The sequence below is a fragment of the Strix uralensis genome, chromosome 4 (genome assembly GCF_047716275.1).
Source record: "Strix uralensis isolate ZFMK-TIS-50842 chromosome 4, bStrUra1, whole genome shotgun sequence".
Lineage (NCBI taxonomy): Eukaryota > Metazoa > Chordata > Aves > Strigiformes > Strigidae > Strix > Strix uralensis.
In genome coordinates, this window is record NC_133975.1 from 121,515,044 (window position 1) to 121,528,072 (window position 13,029).

Sequence of the window (13,029 nt, forward strand, 5' to 3'; positions counted from 1 at the left end):
TCTCTGCTGGAAAGATTTTTATTTCCGCCAATTACTTTAATTTTTTTTCTCTGTGGTCTTGTTTTCCTTCACAAAACATATTCCTGTTTCTTCCCCCACTTGGTGCTGCCTGTTCTGTTCTCCATCACCTCTAAGGACCCCTTGCAGGGCACAGACACCCCAGGGGACCAGATGTGGGTGCTACCAGCATGATGCTGAGAGGCAGGGAATTAGTTGTCTGTACCAGTAACAATTTCAGATAGGCACCAGTTCAGCAGGAACACAAGAAAGACTTTGCCTGCCAGAGCTGCTGCACCCAACCTTGCTGGAGGCAGAGCCCAAAGTCTGCCTAAATTTAGTGCACTTTGCTTTCTGCCTTGGGACTAAAAGCCTCCTGGCTCCAAGAAGCATGGGTGCTGTAGCCTCTCCTGGGGGAAATCCAGTGATGCAGGATGTATGAAAAGAGAAGGGCTGCAGGGAAGAGATTGGGGACAGGATGTGACCGCCCGCTTCCTACACCTCTTTGGGAACCTGCAAAGGGTTGGTTTGTTGAAGAACAACAAGGCTTTTGAGAGTCTACGTAAAAAAACGTGCATTCAGTTAAATGCAGCCACTGCTGGCACTGCCTCCTGGCACAGCCGGGAGCCCTTGGCGCAGCGCTCAGCTGGATCGGCGCGGGAGCTGCTTGTGCCCATACATCGATGGTTGGTTGTGTCAACATTGCCGTTTGTTTGGAAGACACGCAGTGGTGATGGGGAGAGGATGCCTGGCAGAGGCTGTGCGGCTGCAGGGAGGGAAGTGGGGAGGGCAAGGGTCCCTGACCTGCTCACCACAGCAGGGTGAGGGGTCCGGGCGCTTGCTGTTCCTGAAGAAGACAGGGGCAGGGGGATGCCAGCCACCACTTTCAGATCTTGGTCCAGATCTTGTACCCCTTGTTGGATGAAGACACTTGAATTCAGGGTTTACCTTCACCACCTGAGAGCCAGCTCCGCCTCCTAAGAAGAAAAAGCACAGATACTTGCACTAGTTTCACACCCTGTTTTCTTTAAGACTTCCATGTGAACCAAAAAAGTTGGGCACAGACCTTTGTACCAAGTAAAGGTTCTTTCACGACTCGCCTTGCATCACTTTACCCTGCTTATCTGTTCACAGCCCTGGTCAGTTAAGTTCAAGGGTGTGATATGGGTCGTGACTCAGCAGCTGGCTGTGGCCAGCACCAAACAGGATACATTAATTTGTCCCGGTCAACATCCAAGGCCAAGTCCTGCCTTTTATCTTATTTAACAATCTTGGCTATTGATAATTGTATTCAAACGTGGTCAGGCGCAGTGAAAACAGACCGTCCAGAGGTGCTCCTTGGTTTTTCACAGACAGGTGAATATAAATAATTACTGCAGTTCTAATATTATGCAATGTACACTGATGCTTGGCTTTTTGTGGTCAGGTTTCACACATCTATTTGACTTTTCCTGTTACCACCGGACCCCTCAACATGTGAAAGCCTGACTTAGTGATTCATAACAGGACTTCCCAAAAGTGCCAAGTGTCTGCCATCTCTGCTCCCACTGAGGCTGGTGGGCCCACACTGACTTCACACCACCTGCTCCCCCCCAGATATAAGAAGTATTTTAGAAGTATCAAGATCAAGAAGAAGCCATCCTTAGACTTTGGAGAGGTTGTCTACAGGAATGAAGACTATTCCCACATATCAGTGCTGCTGAAGGGATGGAGAGATTGGAGGCTATGATTCGAGAAATTCCACCAGTGCAATTACCGGTTTGCACATAATGACCTGAATCAGGGCTTGTGGGGGGTTTATTTTCATCTCGGCACAGTGCTGTAGCATGGTGGGCTGTACAATGTGATGCAGTGTGTAGTAAATCTGAAACCAAACTGCACTTGCACTGAATAACTCAGAGCCCACAATCACAGCTTGAGCAGAGGGTGAATTGCATTTCAGAATATGATGGAAAAAAACAACAAAAGCCCAAAGAAGTTTAATAGGGAAAATCGAAAAGTCTTGTTGGTTATATTCTTTCAATCTGATAAAAGTCAATAATATATTAGAAAGAAGTGTTTAATAGGTCAAAGAAGAGGAGATGACTGACATGCCTCTGCGATGTGGTACAAAGATAATCACCACGAGGCCAAATATTTTTCAACGTCAATTTAGCAGATGAAGCCGGAGAGAAAATTAAAATGCGAGAGACAAAATGTGCAATAGCCACAGAAGCAATACAAATTTGGCTTCATTGTTTATCTGATTTTTAGCAGGCTGGGGAAGACATTTGTGTTTGGATTTAAAATGTGATTTATCAGTCCCATTGCTATTTTGCAATCATAGAGAGGGAGGATTTATACACCTTAGTATCATTTTCTCTCATCCTCATTCTCCTCTTCCAAAAAAAGGTGTCTCAAATGGCTGATTAGAAAACAAAGAATGCAGAAAACTGGAGGAATGCCCTTGGAGTTTTGTTAATTCAAACACATCTATGTTTGCTCTTCTGGGGAATTGCTAGAAATGGCCTAAAATACAAATTCCTGCATAAAAGAGGGCTAAAGCCTGACTCAGACCATAGCTGCCTGGTTCCAGCACATCTGCCAAGCACTGCCCCAGGAGAAAGGTGTTAAGTCCCCCTTTTGGAGCCTGCTCTGCTTTGCACCAGCAACAAAGCAGTCCCCGGTTCAAGGCTGGGCATCCACCTCTGGCTGGGCAACCTTGTACATATCTAGGCAAGGGTCTGGTTGGCCCAGGTGTGCTTGCATGGGAGGGGACACCAAAGAGGACACCAAGCATCACCTGCTGCCTCCTGCCATCCAGATCTACCCACAGATAGCTGAAAGCAAAATGGGGAGAGGGGCAGGAAAGATCAGCCCAGGTTTCATGTAAATCACTTAAAAAAAAAAAAAAAAAAACTGAAAAATTTAAAATTTAGTTGAGTCACAAATTGATTTCTCCCCCCTTCCCCCAATTGCTCAATGTGACTGCTGGCCTGGGAAATCAGGCAAGAAGGTACGCCTCACAGCATGGCATCAGCCTGCCATCAGTGCTGGGACTCCCTGCGGAACTGCCCAGCTCCAAGGTGTCTGTCTGCTTGGCGCATGGGACGTGGGTTAGAAGCGGCTCAGTGCTGAGGAGGGAGAAGGGAAAAAGTCTCCCTCTGGAAAGGGACAGTGCTGACAGCCACCACAAGCCAGGGCCTCATGCAGGACTCCATAGAAACAGGCAGAACGCTCAGCTCGCTCCCATCTGCTGACTTCAAAATCGTTTTTTTAAAACTATTTTTTTCCTGCAGCAGCAGTGGGAAGTCCATCCGGCGGCATCAAGAAGCAGCAAGGGTCCCAGGCTCCCAGGTGGGGACCCTGTCCCTGGGGCTGATACGGGTGCTGTGCCCATGGTGACACACTCGGCAGGGGCACGGGCACAGACGTGAACCAAGGGGCTGGCTGCAGGACACAGCTTCCAGGCAGAGGGAGCAATGCTCCCTGGAGAGTCCAGCTCCGTGGTGGCACAGCTGAAGAGGGCTGCATAGCCACAGCACTGAGAGCTTCATCCATCTTCCAGCTTTCCAGCTAATGCCAGGCTTTCCAGCACATCCTCAACTCTACAGAGACAAGTTTGGCTCAGTCCTAGGAGGGATGTGAACTGGAGTTTTCTGCATGCCAAGGCTATGCTGTGGCTTGTAGGGCATGTCATGTCCTCAAAACTGTGTTAATAGAGTTAGGTCAAATTAAACCACATCTGTTAGTGAAGAAGAAGAAAGGTTGGCAAGGTTTGCCCAGCTAGGAGGTAGTGCAGACTGATGTGGGTTGCTCAACCTCAGCCACGCCACGCGTGTTTCGTGCTGCACAAACCACACAGATATCGCTCTGAGGAGTTTTCTGTGGTCTTGGGGATGGAGTCACAGCTGTGCTGCCATGAAGCTTGGCCCCACCTTGGCAGAGAGAGGGACAAAGTGGTCCAAGGCAGGCTGCTGGGCTTTGCTCTTGGCAGTCATGTGAGGTTGAGGACAGCAGTAGGGTCTGGACTGGCAACACACAGGGACCCTGAGGAGCATGGCCCTCTGAGATCTCCACCCTGCCCTCTCCTGCCTCTGCAAGCACTGGATCTCATCCACTTCCAGTGAGGCAGAGAGAAAAGTTGGGTCTTAAGTCTTGTACTACAATTTACTTCCATTCCTGCAAGATTTGCTGGGCAGAGACAGACTGACTTTCAGACCCCAAAGTAGATTTCTCGTCAATGTGATCCAGAGAGTAAGATAAAAAAATCTTTAATCCTCACCCTGCCAGCACTAGAGCACAGTAGAAGGAAGAAAGCAGAGAGAAACACTACAGGAGGGTGAAATGTTTGCTGCAAGAGTTCATATGAAGAGAGATGTGATGGCCTGTGGTCCTTTGCTGTTCCCTACATACACGCATGTGTGTGAACACAACCATCTGTCTATGTAAGCGCATGCATACAGGTTACAATTACAGCACGCATTGGGGTGACACAGTCACATGTGGAGGTAAGTAAATACTCAGTAAATCTGAAGCCTTTGTTTCCCAAGTTGGAAAGAAGTCAGTTTTGTCTCACCAGATCCAATGTTGCCTTACTGATTTTTGATGCTGGAGCAGATAAAGGCAATTAAGCAGATCGTGTACTTTCTGCTTTTGGCTCCAGTATAGCAAGGCTTTTGCAAGAGCACCTTGGGAGCCCGGGACACCCACACACCCCAACAACATCTCTGCCTCCCCAGCAGCACAAACCCCGTGGCAGAGGGGAGCACACTGCCAGGCAGCATCTCCTTGTTTCACCCCAGATAAATCACAGCTTCCCGCTAACACAGGCACAGAGTCAGCCCCAGCACTGCAGAATTACATCTGCTCCACTTGCTTCCTTTTTTTTTTCCCCCAGGGAAATGTGATATATAGGCTTTCTTAAAGGGCCACACAGCATATGCAAATATCACCCATTGGGGTGTGCACTGGAGCCTGATTTTTTGTGACAGTCCCAAAACACCTGCGGTATGCATCAGTGGGGAAAATTGCTGTCACTGCACCCCACCAGCTCCCTGTGCTGGTGGCAGCCCGGACTTGCTGGAGGAAGGCAGGGCTGGGGGTGTGGAGGCAGGGGTCGGCTGAGCTGTTTGCAGAGTGTTTGCCAATGGAGCGATGCTGGAGGAACTGGGAGGCTGCCGCCCAGCGGGAGGAGATGTGTGAGAGCCCATGGGTGAAGGGTGGCCATGGAGGTGGCCTGGGAGGGCAATGCAAGCGCCCGTGCTCTCCCCAAGCAGCCGGCCCCTGTTTTGCAGCAGTGTGGCCTGTGGCCCCAAAAAGCCTATTCCCACAGGAGTGGCTGTACAGGAGTGAGTTTCACCTGTATCCCTGTAATCAGGGCTTGGTGGGGCCACAGCAGCCGGCTGGCACTGCCAGCCTCTCCAGCAGACACATGTGCTGCCATACGCTGCTTTTGCGCCCACTACTGCAAAAGCCACAAGGAGCAGGGGCAAAATCCACCAGCACGTGTGAGCGATTCATTGTGTCTCTGTCATTGCTTTAAATCAAATTAAACTCTACAAAAAAGAAAACAGCGTTTTTACAGCAGCACCTGTTATGCTACTGCAATTAGGGTTTCATTATAGCCCCGCACACTAAAAGGTTTCAAAACACAGCTATATAAATTCCCTTGGACTGAAAAAGAAAAAATTGCCAATGAACTGGTGTGTTTGGAAAGGGCTGTGGACAAACAGGACTGACAGATGGCTCTTGGAGCTGAGTGCTTTGGGGATATTCAAATTATACACCCAAGGCACTCAAATGCAAGGGTGATGTTCAGCTGGTGTGAGCAAGAGCTGTTCCCACCAACCTCCTTGGTAGCTGCCTGTGGTCCCACTGCTCAGGGAGGGTTCTGGCACTAGTCTCCAGTTTTCCATAGGGATTACACATTTAATAAAATAAAGGACAAACTCCTAGGACTGGTTTACAATAGCTTCATTAAATAGATTCAAGTCAGGCAGAAGAGGTGCCTGGTGTTTTGTAGCAGCAGCAGCAGTTTGCAAATGCTCTAATAACTGGTTAGGAGCAACTGTCTTCAGTGGCTTAATAACCAGCTACGGTTTAACCAGTTCACTCTGAACAAAGTGACATAATGATTTCTGTACTGGCCAGATGTGGACGTGCCAGAAAGGTTGGACCACCCCACCATCGCTGCGCAGAAATGATGCACGACTCACTGCAAATGACGGGAAGGACTGTGAGGGTCAGATTGATGGATTGCACATGAAATAGTTTGGGGCAAATCAACCGAAGAGAGTGACCGGGCTCTGACGCTTGCCCTGAGCGTGGCACGGTTATAAAACCTTCGACTGCCTCACACAGATGAGGCCCCTCTGCCATTGCCGACCACCCACCCTCACGGAGGCAGCTTGTTAAGTGAATTATCTTCACACCGATGAGCCCCTGCAGGCATTCATTGGCACAATAGATTAGAGCAGTTTCAGCAGATTTATGGATTTAGGGTTTATGGAGTCATTGATATGTGAATTAAGCACTCACTGACTGAGACTAACTCTTCAAAAGGAGTCATTATAATCTCTATAGACACATAATGATTCCAGTGACAACATCTTCAATGAAACTTCAAAAACACTTATTTAAAAAAAAAAAAAAAAGTACAGAAATATATATTTAAATAAAGCGCTAGTTCTCAGTTTTTTCCAACCACCAAAGGTAAGGAAGATTCAGCTTTCCAGAGGTCAGACATTCAGGCTTCATCCAGGGAGGTGTTCAGGAAAAGCTGCTTCCCCCTTCCCTGGGTCTTTGCTGTGGGCACCACAGCTCACACTGGTGTGGACAGTGCAAAGGTGTGATACCTGCACCCTCTGGCACTGAGAGAAAGCCACGCAGATAAGAACCAGCCTGCACTTTTCCTCCTTCATCAAACCAAGCCTGGGATTAAGCTGGAGAAAATTGAGCTGGGAAGAAGAAGCCAGAGGTTTCTTACAAGGCTCCACTGTTTTTTCTCAGGGTCCCTGTGCTTAAGAAGATGCTGCAGCAATGTGGCAGACAAATATTAACCTGCCTTTGGTAAAGTTTTTGAGCACTGTAGACTGGAAATTTTGGCAGTAAAGCAAACCTCTGCAATGGAGGACAAGCTCCCGCCAACCGTGACCTCCCCTTCCTCTGCAGCAGCGGCAGCTCTGAGCTCCCAGCTCAGTCCTCAGCTTCAATGACACATTTGGAACAGCAGACATCTAGCTGTGGTGACATGCCCAGCAGGCAGGTGCCTTTGCTCCAGAAGTAGTTTGCTCTTAGTCACCTCATTTAAATAACAGAGTGGTCAAAGTTTGCTTGAATAGCTCAGTGGGGCTTTATCCCTGCTCACAGGCTGCTGGCCACAGCAGAGCAGTCAGGCCTTGGTCACCTCCCTCCTAAGTGTAACCGTCTCCAGGTGATGGGGCTGGTTATCCCCCCAGCACTGATGGACCTCAGACTCCATCCCACTGATTTGCACCATGGTGAAAAGCTGTGGCATCAGGCTGGTGTTTTGACAAGGCGTAGGACGAATTGCAAATGGAGGCACAATCATGTAGATAATCCATGGTCACTGTCCTGCACAAAGTGCTGGTGCTCTTTCAGTCTGGTTTGGCAGCTCCTGTGATGAATGGGATGAGGGCACCCCTGCTCTGTAGGACAACAGCTTCTTTCTGAAGTCAATGAGCTGTGACATTTCAATCTGGAGGCTGCTCCAAGGGCTGGGGTGATGGACTCCACCCTGGCCCTGCTGATGTTCACTGCAAACTAACGGGTTACTAAGCACAAAACCTGGACAGCTAGTATTTTCTGTGAAGAGTACCATCCATCTACTCATCAGCTCACCGAAAATCAAGCAGAAGGAAACGTTCAGCAGACAGCACCCCAGCGTGTCCCTGATGCACCAGCTGAGCATCCCTGGGAACAGAGATGCTGCCAGGGTTGGGGGGAGCACACAGGTGCTGTGTCCTGGCCCCGGCTGCACCACACAGCACAGGGCCTGGTGGGGACCAGTTCATGCTGTGCTGGTGAAACCTATTTACAAAGCTGTTGTTGGTAAGCACAGGATTTGTAGGTCAAAAGGCCAGTACCAGGTGAATGGAGAAGCCTGTCTCCCAGCCACACCATCCCCGCTGGCCTCAGGTGAGGTCTGGCATGCTTCAGCATAGCTCCTGGCATGGAACACAGTACTGGTGGCTTGCTGAAAGCGTTAAACCTTTTCATTGTAGCAAAAAAGAAGAAAACCAGTGTGAGAGATCCTGCTCACACAGGCTATTTCAGACATTTTCTGGGAGGAGGCGAAGGAAAACTTTGATGCTTATCCTCCAAAAGCACCTAAGATGGGCTTTTGCAGCAGCAGCTCTTATGGAAATTCCTCCAGACCCACATTTCTGCAATGAAATGAGCACTTGTAGATTTGTTCCCCAGTGAAATATTTACTAATCCCAGAGGTTTCCTTCCATGGCTACACAGAATCAGTGTAGGACACCATCACACACTCATCCCTGAGTCTGGAGCACCCTCCTCTCCCAGCAAACACTCTTGTGCTTTGCAGAAATGTATCTTCCAAATGCTTCCACTCAAGCCCAGGGGCCAGCATCCACTCTGCAAAAGCCAGTCTCCAAATCACAACCTGCTTCTTCCTTGCTAGTGGACTTTTCAGCTTAAGGTTTAGACCTCCCTCACCTACTCCCTAAAAACAGGAAGAAAAATATTGGAGGTGAAGCAATATATCTCATTTCACTGCAAACCACCCCTCAGGAGGCAGTGGCTGCATAGGCACATGCAGCCTCTGAGCATGCCTTTGCCTCATCCATCACCGACAATGCTGTTAAAAATATCAAGCCAGCTTCTCTGCTGCAATAAATCACTGCAGCTCTGGGGTCTCCTCCACCCACACAGGCTGAGATTTCAGCCCCATCACAGTGAGTGAAACCTGCAGAAAGGGAGCAGGTCACAGCACACCCCGCTGAGGCTGTGCTGTTTGGGCTGCCAGGGCTGGGAGTGGGGATCCAGTACAGCTTTCTGCAAGTGCATTGGAACAATATTCCCCCATGGCCTCAACAATGTGTTTTTCTCCTGGTACTTGGAGCTGATGAAAACCTCGGGGCTGCCCCCCCCATGTCACCTTCCCTGTCTCCCACCCCCAAGGAGCACTGCACCTCTGGAGCCTTTGACTGTGCTCCACAGGTGTTAGATGCAAGAAAATAAATAAGCCGGAAGACAGTAACTGCAGAGAAGGGAAGAGGGAGAAAATAAGCCTCAAAACAAATGTTCAGAAGGGTCAGGAGGCAAAGCAGCAGTGCGAAAGCCTCACAGAGGTTAGTGGGTGCAGGACATTAGGGAGCTGTTGGCCAGCAACACCCCTGCAGATTTGGGCTACTTTGTGTCCTTCACACCACAGCTGAGGAAATCAGAAACCTGTTGAAATATTCTCATAGCAAGAGATTAATCAACACACCTCATCTATATCACCCTCCCAAAGAGGGTAAACCAAATACCTGCATTTCACAAATGGGGAAACAGTGGCAGAGAGCACAGCAACGTGCTCTGGAGGTTGTCCCGATTCAGCTGTGTCCATTAAACCCAGATTAAGCCAAAGTAAGGATGAGACAAGCAAACACAGGGGGCAGTGACTCCTACGAGCTGCACAAATACTCACTGGGAAGATACCCCCGAGCCCCAGAGGGAGGGAGGGAGCAGGGTACCCCACACCTTTTCTTTGGCCATGGCCGGAGGGGTAACTCCCTATGCACAAGGCAGACAGGACAGGAACCCTGCACCTAAAATTGCTGCTTACGGACACTTGTCCAAATTCATCCTGAAGATCTGAGGTGGTGCAGCTTCAACAGGCAGAAAACTACTGTCCTGTCCCTATTGCAGATGGAGGGCAAGTTATTCGCTTCCTCTTTCAGCAGTCCTCTCCATAGCTGAAACCTGTTGTGTGGCCTCTCCTAACTGAAACCACCCCAATCCGTTCAATAACTCTTCACAGGCCTTATTTTCTAGATCTCTGAAAAGCTGATCTGACCCCTTGCATGACTGTGAAATTTTCTGCACTCCCTCTACCCTGCTTCTCTCCAGACCTATTTATAGTAATTTTTATGCACCTACAACTTGACAAAACTCTTTGCAAAAGCCACGTGAAGAAGTGTGCTTGTGCATGGGAGGACTTCATTGCTGCAAGACTCAAAGCTCATCAAGAGCAAAAAGAATTACACTAATCCCACTTTCATGGGGAACACCAATATGTGGGAGATTCCTGTGGCTTTAGTCAGTCCTTTCAGCTGGGCAGGTTGCGTTAAGATGACCAGACTTCTTCCACTGACCAGACCCTTCTCTTCTAATAAACGTCAATGGAAAAACTTTGTTTTGAGGAGCATCAGTTGCATTGTAATTGACATTTCACCCCAGCTACACCCCTGAGTTCTGATATGAACTGTGCTGGAAGAAGGGGTAAACCAGCATGTGAGGAAGAGCTGGCTTTGTGCCTCGGGGTAATTTTCATGTTCTTTGTTCCTGTGAGTGCTGCTGAGGCAGGGCATTTACTAAGGGCTCTGCTTGAGTGCTGGCATGCATCAACACAGCAAAGGCTGGAGGGGATCCTGCCCCATGAGGGCCATGGTGAGCAGTTCTGCAGCAGGATACAGCAGGGACATCTTCAGATATATCTCCTTTGTCATGGACCAGGCCCCAGGGAGAGCAGGCTGGGATCATCCCATCCTGGGAGGGCGTGGCAAAGGTGCGAGGGCATGTGCCATGGCCGTGGGAACCAGGGAGAAATGTGCTGGACTTGAGGATGAACTTGCTGCAAGAAGAAAAAAAGAAGAATCCTTTTCCTCGCAAACTGAGTATAATGGATGGGGAACAGGGCTGGGTCACCATGGAAAGCCCTGAGATCCCAAGGCTGTCATTTTTTGCCATGGTGTAGGGAAAGCCATACGTATTTGAAAGCCTGTGAGGCAGAAGCCTCTGTTCTGTCACAGTCCTGCCCTGCCTCTCACCCTCTGCCAGCTTTTCCAGAAATATCCAGGTATTTAGGGACACAGAGCTTGTATATCGTTCTCTAATCCCTACCTCATGCCTGGATCTCTTCCAGCTTCTTTTCATCTCCATCAGCTTGGCATCTGGACATCAGCAACTACTCACCATTAGTATCTATCAGCAATTGGGCTAACCCTAAAAAGACAGAGTGAAAACACTTCAACACTCCTGCATGAAGCATAGTCAGAAAAAGAAGCCGAGGTCACACAGTCAAGCAGCTGAGAACAAGCCTGGTTTTCCATTAAAGACAGGCTGAAAATTTCTTATTGAATGTAGCTTGCAAAAATTGGCTGCTGGATTGCAACAGCTATTTGCCATGAGATTCTTGACCACAGCTCTGAGGCACTGATGCTTTCACCTGGATTTGCTAAGTTATCTCTTATTTGTGATTTCTCAAACCATTTTTGCCTCCTTTTCTGTTTTCTTCTCCATGGTTGAGTTGTCCTGGTCAGAAGGTCCAAGCATAACCTGGTCCACCAGCTTGCTGCTAGCTCAGGCTGAGAGCATCAATATTCAAAACCCCAGACGGTGATTAATCTGTTCTCACGGCTGTGCCTGGAGGCCCAAAAGGCAATTAATCTGGTGCTGCTGGGTGGAAGGTAATTTCACGATGCTTCCTCCAGATGGCCAGATCTTTTTAGGAACATGTGTTCCCATTGACGGCAGGGCTGAACAACCGTACGGAGCACCACATGAAAAACCGTACAGCACAGCCAGGATGCTGCGTGGCTGTCACTGCGCCAGTGGGTGGATTAGCAAAGGCTGAGCAGGAGACGATCTGAAGCATTGCTGGGGAAAAACAGTTGGAGACCACCTACTGCAAGGATTGGCTTTTCTCTCCAGTTCAATCATCCATTTCAAATTAAGAGCACAGTTGTGAGTTTAGCATCGGAGGGCTGCACCTTCCTGGTGGCTGGGAGGGATGGAGGAGCATCGTGGGCCTGCGATGCCTGGCAGGACTGACTTGGGTGCCCCATGGCTCACTGGGGACAGGGTGGTGTCCACGTGGTGCCCAAGGCACTAAGGACCATGAGCTTTTTAGTGAAAAGTTCTCTGAACACTCACCAGCTCCACCATGGTACTGCTGTGAAAACATACACTTGATACTGCAGAGCTGTTAATGGTGGCGTGTGAGGGACCAGAACTTCCTGAAGATTTTTCTCTCCAGGGGCTACAGCCAGTAGGAAGAGATGGATGTATTATAGCATCACCCACCTTCACTATTTTATAGAACTTCACCACAATCTGTGGGTTTTTTTCTTTGAAGCCCTCTCCTGGAGCAAGGAGATCCTTAGGTTTCATTTTTAAAGAAAATTAACCCTCACAGCTAGCTTGAGGCTTATGACCTTCTAGCAAAATTGAAGGAAAATGGTAAACAACTGCACAACATAGTAAATTTTTTAATTCTGATGATCTTCTGGGGCCAGAGTCCTGGAATCAGCATTGGCTTGCTGGCATTTCCAGGAGCAGGCATGCTCCTTGAGAGCTGGTGCTGGGAGAGAGCAATGGAAAGAGCTGCAGGGAGAGAGGTGACCTAAACTGTGGGGTGCAGAGCTCCCCTGAGGTTGTGTTTATTAGCATCCCAGCAGGCCCTGGTACTAACTGTGTTTTGAGGTAGTTGACAGCTCCCAGGGAGGTCCAGATCAGACCCTATCCATGTCAGAACTGCCACCTGCTCTGACTGCACCCCAGCTGCAGCAAGACTGTACAAACCAACAGTCTCTAAATGCCTGGTGAAAGAAGCAATTACTGACCGGGAAGAAAGAGGTTCAGTTGGACTTTGTGTCCAAAGAGGCTTTCTACACCTCGGCATGTGCCTGAGTAAATAGCAACCTCCCTTTGTCCCTGTTGTCACCCTGCCAGAGTGGCAGAAGCGTTACCCACTGTGGTTTTCCCCAGCATGGCAGGGTGGTCTCTGTCTTAAACGTGGCTTTGAAGAGCCCAAGGACAAAAAGCTCAGCACTGGGCTGCCTGTCTGGGGAAGGCTTCAGG